We start from the raw sequence: 12,904 nt of genomic DNA, 5'->3' as shown, positions 1-12,904 counted from the left end.
CCAAAATGTGGTCACATGTGGGGTATTTATACTGCCCTGGCATTTTAGGGGCCCGAAAGCGTGATCCAAAGTCTGGGATCCAAATGTCAAAAAATGCCCTCCTAAAAGGAATTTGGGCCCCTTTGCGCATCTAGGCTGCAAAAAAGTGTCACACATGTGGTATCGACGTAATCAGGAGAAGTTGGGCACTGTGTTTTGGGGTGTCATTTTACATATACCCATGCTGGGTGAGATAAATATCTTGGTCAAATGCCAACTTTGTATAAAAAAAATGTGAAAAGTTGTCTTTTGCAGAGATATTTCTCTCACCCAGCATGGGTATATGTAAAAATGACACCCCAAAACACATTGCCCAACTTCTCCTGAGTACGGCGATACCAGATGTGTGACACTTTTTTGCAGCCTAGGTGGGCAAAGGGGCACACATTCCAAAGAGCACCTTTCGGATTTCACAGGTCATTTTTTACAGATTTTGATTTCAAACTACTTACCACACATTTGGGCCCCTAGAATGCCAGGGCAGTATAACTACCCCACAAGTGACCCCATTTTGGAAAGAAGACACCCCAAGGTATTTTGTGATGAGCATAGTGAGTTCATGGAAGTTTTTGTTTTTTGTCACAAGTTAGTGGAATATGAGACTTTGTAAGAAAAAAATAAAATAAAAATAAAATCATCATTTTCCGCTAACTTGTGACAAAAAATAAAAAGTTCTATGAACTCACTATGCCCATCAGTGAATACCTTAGGGTGTCTACTTTCCGAAATGGGGTCATTTGTGGGGTGTTTGTACTGTCTGGGCATTGTAGAACCTCAGGAAACATGACAGGTGCTCAGAAAGTCAGAGCTGCTTCAAAAAGCGGAAATTCACATTTTTGTACCATAGTTTGTAAACGCTATAACTTTTACCCAAACCATTAATTTTTTTACCCAAACATTTTTTTTTTTTTATCAAGGACATGTTGAACAATAAATTTAGCGAAAAATTTATATATGGATGTCGTTTTTTTTGCAAAATTTTACAACTGAAAGTGAAAAATGTCATTTTTTTGCAAAAAAATTGTTAAATTTCGATTAAAAACAATGAGTTAAAATGAGTTAAAATGTCAGCAGCAATGAAATACCACCAAATGAAAGCTCTATTAGTGAGAAGAAAAGGGGGTAAAATTCATTTGGGTGATAAGTTGCATGACCGAGAAATAAACCTGTGGTCCTTAAGTGGTTAAAGTGAAGCTGATGTCTGAGACCCTGATTCACTTACTTTTGTTCTTTCATTTTCTTAAAGGTAATGTCGAGTTTTTTTTACAAAAAATTTGCCCCAGCTGCTGTATTTGTGGAAAAATCCATACCATACCCGTTTCCTGCCATTCTGTTTGAGACCCTGCTTTTTTTTTTACTGGTCTTCAGGTTCCCCTCTGTCAAATTCATCACCAACGGAGTTACATGCACTGCTGCAGCCAATGGCTGGCCTCAGCAGTGGTGTATCCACTGGGTCAAGTGCCACTAGGAGAAACATCACCACTGAGGCAATTCACAGGTTGCAGCAGAGCATTTGACCCCATCCATGTGGAAGTTGACGGATGGGGAACAGAAAACCAGTGGCGTGTGCAGGTAGCTGAAATGGAATTGCAGGGAGCAGGAAAGTAAATGGATTTCTCAACAGGTACAGCAGTCTGGGGGGCACATTAAATAAGAAAAACAGGACTCCAGCTCCCGCAGAACCCAAGCTCTGGAGTCCTTGTATTCCAGAGCTCCCGACTGCCATAACCACCATCCCTGAATGGAAGCTTAGGCTACTTTCACACTAGCGTTTTTCTTTTCCGGCATAGAGTTCCGTCCTAGGGGCTCTATAACACAAAAGGACTGATCAGTTTTATCCCTATGCATTCTGAATGGAGAGTAATCCGTTCAGGATGCATCAGAATGTCTGCAGTTCAGTCTTTTTGACTGTTCAGGACGGTGTCACGGTGGAGAGTGGGGGAAACCCCCCACCGTGCGGTGACAAAGGGTAAAAGGGGATCAGCCTGGCCAAAAGGAGTAATAAGGGAGCAGGTCACCTCCTACAGCATCCCTAATCCTCTCCCTGACTCCTCACCGTATAGGACGACTCATACTCAGGATTCCTAGAGACCCTAAGTCGCCCTGGTAATCCCTCACCAAGGAGCAGGGGAGAGACGACCTGTTCATCCCAGTCATGGAGGAACAGGAGTCTCTATATGAGGCCAGGCTGCAAGGAGAGGGGAACACATACAGCATATGGAGATGGCAGGTAAGTGAAACCGATAACTGCCACAGACACACTGACTGGAACCCATGCACAAGTGCTGGTGTCCACACCAACATTAAAGGACACAGCACACACCACAAACCACCCAGGATACCATAGCTGCAATAACATGAGACACCAAACACCAAATGCTGGACACCAAACACCACAAGACATGTAACACCAAACTAGATATACAAACACCCTGAACATAACCCACTCCATATAAATAGGGACAGGAAGGGAAGGAGACACCGGAATAACATTGATGACCACAAGGGTGGCCTTACTGGACAGATGGAACACCCTGGACTGGAGCAGAGCTCCAGCACCAACCACAGCTGAAGTACAACTGACTCCAGCCAGGAAACCACAGAAGATATAAGCCAAGTGACCACACCCAGTCAGGGCGTTAACCCTTACAGCACCAGACAGAGGGAGGCTACAACTTAAAGGGGAAGTGCACACACAAGCATACTAAACCACATGTTACCACCGGCAACAGCATGCGTGGCAACCATGTCACGGCAATCACCCAGAAGGCTAAGACACTGCCACCGCATGCTCTCACAGCAACACGTTGCCGCGGGCAACCGCAAGTGTGGCAACAGTGTCACAGCGCAAACAAAAGGCCGTGACAGACGGAGATAATACTGCAGCATTCTACGGTTTTATCTCCGGCCCCAAAAATTGAGCACTTGCCTGAATGCCGGATCTGGCATTGCGCAGACCGAAAAAAATGCCGGATATGTTTTTCCGGATGACACCGGAAAGACGGACCCAACATTTCAGTGCATTTGTAAGACTGATAAGGATCCTGATCAGTCTTACAAATGCCATCAGTTGGCATACGTTTTGACGGATCCGGCAGGCAGTTCCGCCGATGGAACTGCTTGCCGGATCACTCTGCCGCAAGTGTGAAAGTACCGTTACACACTTTACAAAGTATAGAAAGAAAGCTGTCAATCATCAGTGGGAGACGTGACTCATGAATAATCAGGAATCCAGAGTTCGAATCCCGCTAAAGTTGCTTGTCACTGACTTTAAGAAAACAGAAAAAAAAAATGTAAGTGGCACCACGTCTGAATCAGGGTCTCTAACAGCAGGTTCTGCTGCCCCCCAATCAGTCATTATAACAGAAAAACCAGAGAGACAACATAATATTTAGCTATTTTATTATCACCCCTTGAGTACAGCGACCTTTTAACTTGACTTCACGGTTATTAAGATGATATATCTGAAGGGTTGTTGTACACATGTTATGTTTTAATTGTTTTCCTTTTATTCTTCTATATAGGTTTTTATGGTTTTTAACCCATCCCAGAATAACTTGATCTAAATGGTGGACTTCTTCATGCTGCCTAGTGTTGAGCGCAAATATTCTAATCGCGAATATCAGCACTTCGAGAATTCGCAAAATTCTAGAAGTTAGTGCTATATCTTCGTAATCGTAAATATTCTAGATCACTAGATAAAGCTATATTTTTTTACTTATTATATATAGCGTCTCATTATCCTTATTATACTATTATTATTTAATTTTTAGCATAAAAAGCTTTTGGTATATAGCCTTTGTGTGATTGTTTGTTATAGTTCATGAAATTGCGTGTGCAATATGTGCATATTACATTGTTGATTTTTGCAATTGCGAATTTTTGAATTTGAGAATATTCAGCTTAAAATGAGCAAATTTGAATATTGACTATGCTGCTCATCACTAACGCTGCTCTCTCATGGAGTTTTTGACGATGTGCATGTTACTCCCCAAAGGCCACTGCAGTCCTCTCGTTGATATAGTGGAGCTGACCATCTGCTCTGGTTGTCATTGCCGAGAATAACGTTCCTCCAGAGATGGGGCTGGAGCGAGCTCTTTATTTGTGCTTAGCTCCAGATTCACATTTCAGCAGTCTACACAAACAAAAATTAATGTCTGTGGTTCAGTCACTTCCTTGGCTTCTTGGCTCATCAGAAGAATGGCTTGCAGAAGGATTAACCTGGCATAGTACAAAGCTAACATCATAGACTCAGATTTCATCCAATGCTTCCAGGCTGGATAATGTTTCCAAATACTGCAAATACTGCTCACAATGATATCTCAATGAAGGGATGGGTATAAACCCAGTGATGTCACATTACAGAGGTGACAGACACATAGACACAGTAGTATTCCCACCGTTTCTGTCCTTAATCTGAAGAGCGGGCTGGTCCCAGAAATGCGTTATCTGGACTTTTATTATATATTACTTCACTTGGAATTAAAAAAAAAAAAAACCCTGATGCCAGTACTTTCCAAAATAAGCTTTCTCTGTTTTAAGCACATTCTGCTTGTACACCCAGTTGTAACACCGTAGAGTTGTGTTACTACACGCCTCTACCATGCTACTATCTTCTAAGAGCTTTCACATTGTCATCTGATGTCATTTATATTATGTCTTCACAAATGTGCATATAAAACCATGTTAAATTCTATTGTTCCTTGTAATTTTCCAGGTTCACCAGCAGGTGGCAGCAATGCATTGGCCAGGTACAAGTCCTAGTTTAGTGTATCTAGGCTGGAATGTATTATTCCAGCTTAGCTCCCCCTCTGTGGAGTTTTGGACTGTTCCCACATCCTGCAGCATGGGTGGAGAAGGAAGTTAGAAGCAGTGTAGCCTCCCCCCTGCTAGGGGAAGGCTCTGTGATAGCGTTCAGGAGATTCCCTGCATAGGGAAGACAGCAAGGATCTTGTCTCGGCTGAGACCTGATCAAATACCCAGTCTGAGCAACTTCAGCCTCAGCTGGATGAAAGAAAGCAGAAAACACAGACAACCTCCAGAGTTCCAGGAAGAAAGCATCCCCTGAAAAATCATCTGAGAGGTTAGTCCGGAGACCTAGGAGAAGCCATTCCTCCTCAGCTAGTCTGTCCCCACAAAGCAGAAGTTTTAGAAAAGCGCAGAAGATTTGTTCCTGCCACAGTTACAGAGCTAGCAAGCAGACGGTTATCCTGCAAGCTCCCATTTAAAGTGCAGAAGTATTTATTCCTGCCAATGATTGCTAAAACCTGTTGGGACCAGAGACCAAAGCTGTATACTACTTTGATACAAGTTATCTTCAGTAAAGAAACGTTTGAACTTCATCTAAAGGTCTGGACATCATTTCTGCTGCAAAATTCCTCTATTACTCCTACTATCACTACACTCAAATTTATTGCAAGTGAGTCAGGAACCACTACCATGTAGAGACATTATAGGACATTACACCACTCTGGCATTCCTAATCTGGGACGTGCGTTATAACACCTTGGAAGGGCCCTGGGGTAGTTGCGGATTTTAACGTCAAAATTCTGAAAGTAAATGTCAATGTGAAAAGCCTGAGCCCAGCAGTATTTGAAATAGATTCATGTCCATCTTGGCTTGTGTACACACAGATGGAGAGAGGGAACCAGCTGTTGTCGAGCTGCCACCCAGTCTATGCCGTCAGCCATGCCACAGTGACAGATCCTATGTAACCTCATATAAGTCAGTAACACTGCTCTATCAGAAGCGATCGTCCAGCATTCCTGTTCTCCGACTTCTCCCAATCATCACTCTTTAACTCCGAGCCCAGTGACACAGCAAAAGCACACTGGTGTTTGGCTTCAACAGGTTAAAAAGCACCTGTCAGCATGATCAACCCTATTTAGGGTCCATTCACACGTCCGTTGTTTCTTTCCTGATCTGTTCCGTTTTTTGCAGAACAGATCTGGACCAGATCTGGACCCATTCATTTTCAATGGGTCCTGAAAAAAAATCAGACATTGTGCTGTCCGATTTTTTTCAGGACCCATTGAAAATGAATGGGTCCAGATCCGGTCCAGATCTGTTCCGCAAAAAACGGAACAGATCAGGAAAGAAACAACGGACGTGTGAATGGACCCTAAAGCAGGCATACTGCCTGGTAGGGTTAGCCCTGCTGATTGTCTTTTTTTGCTTGTACCGCTGCGGGGTAAAGTGCCACATGTGTGCAACCCACTAATTATGTAGAGGGTGTGTTTCGCATCCCAAATGATAGATATTTAGTAGGGTAACAAAACATTCAGCGACACGCTATGAGTAACAATTGTATATCCAAAAGATACGGATTTCTAAACCAGACAACACGTTTCAAAGAAAGTCTGTCAGAAGTTTTGACTATGCTAAACTGCTGAGAGTATTACTCAGAGCAACAGAACCTGGCAGAATAAAACCTCATATTCACACTATTCCTAATAAGTCCAGAAAAGTCACGTTTGTAGGTTCTCCTCAGCCCCTAGCTAGTGCTATCAGCAGATTAACATGGTCAAAACTGCTGACAGACTCCCTTTAACTGAAAAAATGTGAATTAAAATAATCTTATATCTTCAGATTTATTCTCAAACAGTCAACTGTTACCATTCCTACATCCTGCTACTATCTCTAATACCTTACACAGGGATGGCGAACCTTTTACCGAGTGGCCAAACTGTAACCCCAAACCCACTTATTTATCTCAAAGTGCCAACACAGCAATTTACCCTGAATTCTACAGTCCAATAGAGTATATCTTCGTGTATTTTATCATTTAGCATATAATAGCCTGCCTACATTCAGTGCGCTGCCTCTGCTTGTTATAGTACATCGTTACATAGTTAACACGGTTGAAAAAAGACATAAGTCCATCAAGTTCAAACAAGGGATAGATGGGGACGTGAATCAGTGCGCCCTGCGCTGATAACTGGCAGGAAAAGTTTAAGGAATATTAGTACACCATAGACTTTTTTCCAGGGTGCTGGTGCTCACAGAGAGGGCTCTGAGTGCCACACAATATACAGTTTCTTCTGTAAAAGTCATCAAGTGTCATGGGGGGGGGGGGGGCCCTTATTGTTTTTCGCCCCAGGGCCCCATTTCACCTAGAACCGGCCCTGCATAGAACATAGGAGTCCTGAGGTTCAGGAGCATGACCAGCTGGAACAACTCCTTTAGTAATAAAACTGTGAACAAAGACGCTCCCTCTAGTGGTCGCTGCAGGTAGTGCTCCTGTTATCTTTAAAATCTTCGACTACACAGGTGATTTTGGATCTCTGTATCAGGAAAACAAGCTCTGATTGCTATAAAAACAGATGACGAAATGAATCAGCACCAAATTTTGGACACAATGATAAAAAGTGGAGATTCGCTTTAAGATTCCTTAGAGCACATCTAACTTAATACTAAGAACTTGACAATGTAGAGCCCGTACAGTCTTACACTTTTTTGCCGCATTTGACATGTGAGGAAATTCTTGTATTACTGTATAACGCCTTCTCCTCACGAGGTATGTATTAATGACTGTGCACTGTCGGAATGTAATTATTACCATCAGTTCCCCTAATGTGCAGTGAATAAGCCCAGATTACAGACGAAATAACATTTTCAGCGCCACTTATTCATAGAATGTTCCCATCTTATGTAGGTGTGTGGTGCTCCATGTTCTTTTTGCTGCGCATGGGGTGGGTTGGATTCTGTTGTGTGCATGTAGGAGAAGAGGGATCAGCAGAGTTGAGATGGGATTTTTTAATTGTCTCTCTGCTGTACACTGCTATTATCGGATAATTCTTACTAAAGTTTAATGTGACATTTGCAGAGAAATGGAGACTGAGGCAGACACAGCTACATGTGCAGTTATGTTTTATATACAGACGTGGACAAAATTGTTGGTACCCTTTGGTCAATGAAAGAAAAAGTCACAATGGTCACAGAAATAACTTTAATCTGACAAAAGTAATAATAAATTAAAATTCTATAAATGTTAACCAATGAAAGTCAGACATTGTTTTTCAACCATGCTTCAACAGAATTATGTAAAAAAATAAACTCATGAAACAGGCATGGACAAAAATGATGGTACCCCTAACTTAATATTTTGTTGCGCAACCTTTTGAGGCAATCACTGCAATCAAACGCTTCCTGTAACTGTCAATGAGACATCTGCACCTCTCAGCAGGTATTTTGGCCCACTCCTCATGAGCAAACTGCTCCAGTTGTGTCCGGTTTGAAGGGTGCCTTTTCCAGACTGCATGTTTCAGCTCCTTCCAAAGATGCTCAATAGGATTGAGGTCAGGGCTCATAGAAGGCCACTTTAGAATAGTCCAATTTTTTCCTCTTAGCCATTCTTGGGTGTTTTTAGCGGTGTGTTTTGGGTCATTGTCCTGTTGCAAGACCCATGACCTGCGACTGAGACCAAGCTTTCTGACACTGGCTAGTACATTTCTCTCTAGAATTCCTTGATAGTCTTGAGATTTCATTGTACCCTGCACAGATTCAAGACACCCTGTGCCAGACGCAGCAAAGCAGCCCCAGAACATAACAGAGCCTCCTCCATGTTTCACAGTAGGGACAGTGTTCTTTTCTTGATATGCTTCATTTTTTCGTCTGTGAACATACAGCTGATGTGCCTTGGCAAAAACTTCGATTTTTGTCTCATCTGTCCACAGGACATTCTCCCAGAAGCTTTGTGGCTTGTCAACATGTAGTTTGGCATATTCCAGTCTTGCTTTTTTATGATTCGTTTTCAACAATGGTGTCCTCCTTGGTCGTCTCCCATGTAGTCCACTTTGGCTCAAACAACGACGGATGGTGCGATCTGACACTGATGTTCCTTGAGCATGAAGTTCACCTTGAATCTCTTTAGAAGTCTTTCTAGGCTCTTTTGTTACCATTCGGATTATCCGTCTCTTAGATTTGTCATCAATTTTCCTCCTGCGGCCACGTCCAGGGAGGTTGGCTACAGTCCCATGGATCTTAAACTTATGAATAATATGTGCAACTGTACTCACAGGAACATCTAGTTGCTTGGAGATGGTCTTATAGCCTTTACCTTTAACATGCTTGTCTATAATTTTCTTTCTGATCTCTTGAGACAGCTCTTTCCTTTGCTTCCTCTGGTCCATGTCGAGTGTGGTACACACCATATCACCAAACAACACAGTGATTACCTGGAGCCATATATATAGGCCCAATGGCTGATTACAAGGTTGTAGACACCTGTGATGCTAATTAGTGGACACACCTTGAATTAACATGTCCCTTTGGTCACATTATGTTCTGTGTTTTCTAGGGGTACCATCATTTTTGTCCATGCCTGTTTCATGAGTTTATTTTTTTACATAATTCTGTTGAAGCATGGTTGAAAAACAATGTCTGACTTTCATTGGTTAACATTTATAGAATTTTAATTTATTATTACTTTTGTCAGATTAAAGTTATTTCTGTGACCATTGTGACTTTTTCTTTCATTGACCAAAGGGTACCAACAATTTTGTCCACGTCTGTATATATATATAGTCATGTATTTTCATGTTTTGGCTGTTCATTCCAGCTAGGGAAGGTATGGCTGGCAGAAACAGGACTAACCACCCAGTTTCTCCTTTGATGTTAGTAGTGGGCTGTTCCTACTCAGGAGGAGGAGGTCCAGTTCAGATGAAGGGAGAGGAAGTACATGCTAGAGCTCCTACTCCTAGAGCTCCTACTCCTAGGAATCGTATCCAATTCTTCTGTGAGACCATCAGAGAAATCTTCAGAATCAAGAAATACTGCTTTCAGAGAGCATCAGTGTGCCAAAATCTGCCCAACGCCTATTTCTGAACTTGGGGAGTCCAGAGCCTTTTTAACTCAACCTCACCCCACCAGAGCCACGATTACCATCAACTCCAAGGACCCCCCCTACTACCAAGGCCACCATGACTATGACCTAGCTAGGGTGGGTGGGTCTTCAATCTGTACAATGTGGCAGCTAACCAAAATAGATGCTTGGCTGCTTTCTCTTTCCCCTTTTACCCCGTCCTCCACTAACCATTCCCCTCTCCTAACCTTAACCCATTAAAATCCTACTTGTCCACTTCCTCCAAACCCAGTCACGAGGGCCTCCCCGCTAGTCTTCAGTCCTAGTCAGGCCCTCCCTTTCTGGCCTTTTATGATCCACTCTTGATTTAAATTTCTAAAACTGCAGTAGGAAACCTGACTGCGTGTCTGTAATCTTAGGGTTGAGAGCCAAATGGTGTTGGGTCTCCAAAATCTGGTGGCACCTTTAGCCATTGCACATGCTGCCTCTATGGTACCCATACGTTTTCTGGCTCTCAAGGCGCTAATAACAGTAAGAGATGTTTACGGTGGCAGATGCTCTGCAGACATCTTGCTGTAGAATTGCATGCAGAAAACCTGCAGCAATTTACAGTACCAGCAAAGTGAATGAGATGTTTGCAAACCTTCTTTACAGCCTTGGAAATGCTTGAAAATCTGTAGGGGAAACGCCACTGTGGAAAATCTGTCAAATGTGTCCGTACGCTATAGGTGAAACAGGTATATCTTCAGGAAGCACTGCCGGTGGCACAAAAAGCATGGTGAATACACTGAAGATAACCGTGATCCAATTCTTTTTTTTCTTTTCCTTCTTGCAGCCCGTGGAGAAGCGAACGTTCTGACCTCAGAGGCCGAGGGAGGATCATACATACAATTTGCATGCCATTTCCATGTTGTGCATCCCCTGGAGCGGGAGGGTTGTGTGCGCTGACATTTACGCTATATTTCTGCAGTGTTTGCAGAATATATCGGACAATTTCTGTGTAAGCCGAGCTGACATCTGACCTGGAGCTGAATTGCGCTGGATAGACCTGCGGTGCAGACCTGCTGGACGCCAGCGTCTAGATATCTGTATTATACAATCCGTGCCGGCATGTGGTTGTCCTAATAGAGTGACACGAACAAAGAGATGTAAAGGAACACGGGGAATAATGGGCACACATCCATTTAGTTGATAACAGTTACAACTATCTCCCAGGGACACGTTGCTCCCGAGCTGGTGATTCACACAGGTGACACGTAACACCGTTCCGACAGACCTTGGGGCTTTATCGTCTTTTTCACATTCGGTTTATGATGGACATTTTACCATTATACAGATTATACACAGACTATGGGCTCATGCACACGACAGTATGGCTTTTTCAGTGTTTTGCGGTCCGTTTTTTACGGATCCATCATTCTGTTTTTTGTTTTCGTTGGGTTTCCATTTCCTTTCCGTTTTTCCGTTCCAGTTTTCCGTATGCCGTATACAGTATACAGTAATTACATAGCAAAAAATTGGGCTGGGCATAACATTTTCAATAGATGATTTAGCAAAAACGGAACGGATACGGAAGACATACGGATGCATTTCCGTATGTGTTCAATTTTTTTTGCGGACCCATTAACTTGAATGGAGCCAAGCACCGTGATTTGCGGACAAGAATAGGACATGTTCTATCTTTTCACGGAAATACGAAAATACTGAAACGGAATGCACACGGAGACACTTCAGTTTTTTTTGCTGAACCATTGAAATGAATGGTTCAGTATATGTTCCGCATACTGAACTCAAAAAACGGCCAGTATACTGAACGCAAAATACTGTAAAGTGTGCATGAGCCCTTAAGCTCCATTCAGACGTCCATAGTGCATTGTCGATCCGCAATACACCTGGACGGCACCCCCATGGACATGCAAGACATGCGGACAAGAATAGGACATGCTCTATTTTTTTCCGGATCTGCAGACCGGAAGATCGGGGCTGCGCTCCGGAAATGCGGATGCGGACAGCACAATGTGTGCTGTCCGCATCTCTTCTCGCCCCATAGAGAGTTAATGGGTCCGCAACCGTTCCGCGGAACGGATGCGGACCCATTCTATGGACGTCTAAATGGAGCCTTAAAGGGGTTATCCAACATCATACAACAGCCCTCCCATGTGGCGGGCCCCTCAGAGGTAATATACTTACCCCGATCCCCGCGCCGCTCCTGGTCCCGGCACCGCCGCTGCTTCTCCCTCTACACGGATGAAAACATCCGGTGTTGAGGGGGAGCAGCCAATGGCAGACGGGGATGAGCCTATCTAGCATCTCGGGTGACGCTACAGAGGCTCATTCCCATCCCCACCTGCCATTAGCTGCTCCCCCCGACACCGGATGTTTTCATCCGTGTAGAGGGAGAAGCAGCGGCGGTGCCGGGACCAGGAGCGGCGCGGGGAGCGGGGTAAGTATATTACCTCTGAGGGGCCCGCCACATGGGAGGGCTGTTGTATGATGTTGGATAACCCCTTTAAGGCTCCATTCAGACATCGGAACAGTTGCGGACCCATTCATTCTCTATGGGGCCGGAAGAGATGCGGCGGTGCTCCTGGTCCCCGCACCGCCGGGAATGGGGAGCAGGGTAAGTATATTCCCTTTGAGTTGTATGATGTTAAATAACCCCTTTAAGGGGTTTGTCTGGCAGTTTTTAACATCCTCAAGGTAGCAGACGGCCTAAAAAAGAAAGACAAAAGCTTAAAGAGCAACTTTCAGCAGAATCATCTCTATTAAACCAGACACGCTGGCTGATGGGGTTGATCCTGCTGATTATAATGCTATCTGTCTTGTAAAAATCGGTTGCAGCGTTCCTGAGATAAAGGACTTGTATTCTTTATACGAATGAGGGCTTCCGTGTACAAAGGGGCGAGGACCTGCTGGCCACACCCTCTGACATGAAGCCATCATTTTCATTAAAAAAAAAAAAGTATATTTTTTCTCAGGAACGCCACAACCGATTTTTACAAGACAGGTAGCATTTTAATCAGCAGGATAAACCCTGCCAGGCAGTAGGATGAGTTTAATGGG

This window comes from Bufo gargarizans, chromosome 2, assembly GCF_014858855.1.
Source record: "Bufo gargarizans isolate SCDJY-AF-19 chromosome 2, ASM1485885v1, whole genome shotgun sequence".
Lineage (NCBI taxonomy): Eukaryota > Metazoa > Chordata > Amphibia > Anura > Bufonidae > Bufo > Bufo gargarizans.
This window is presented reverse-complemented; position numbering follows the sequence as displayed.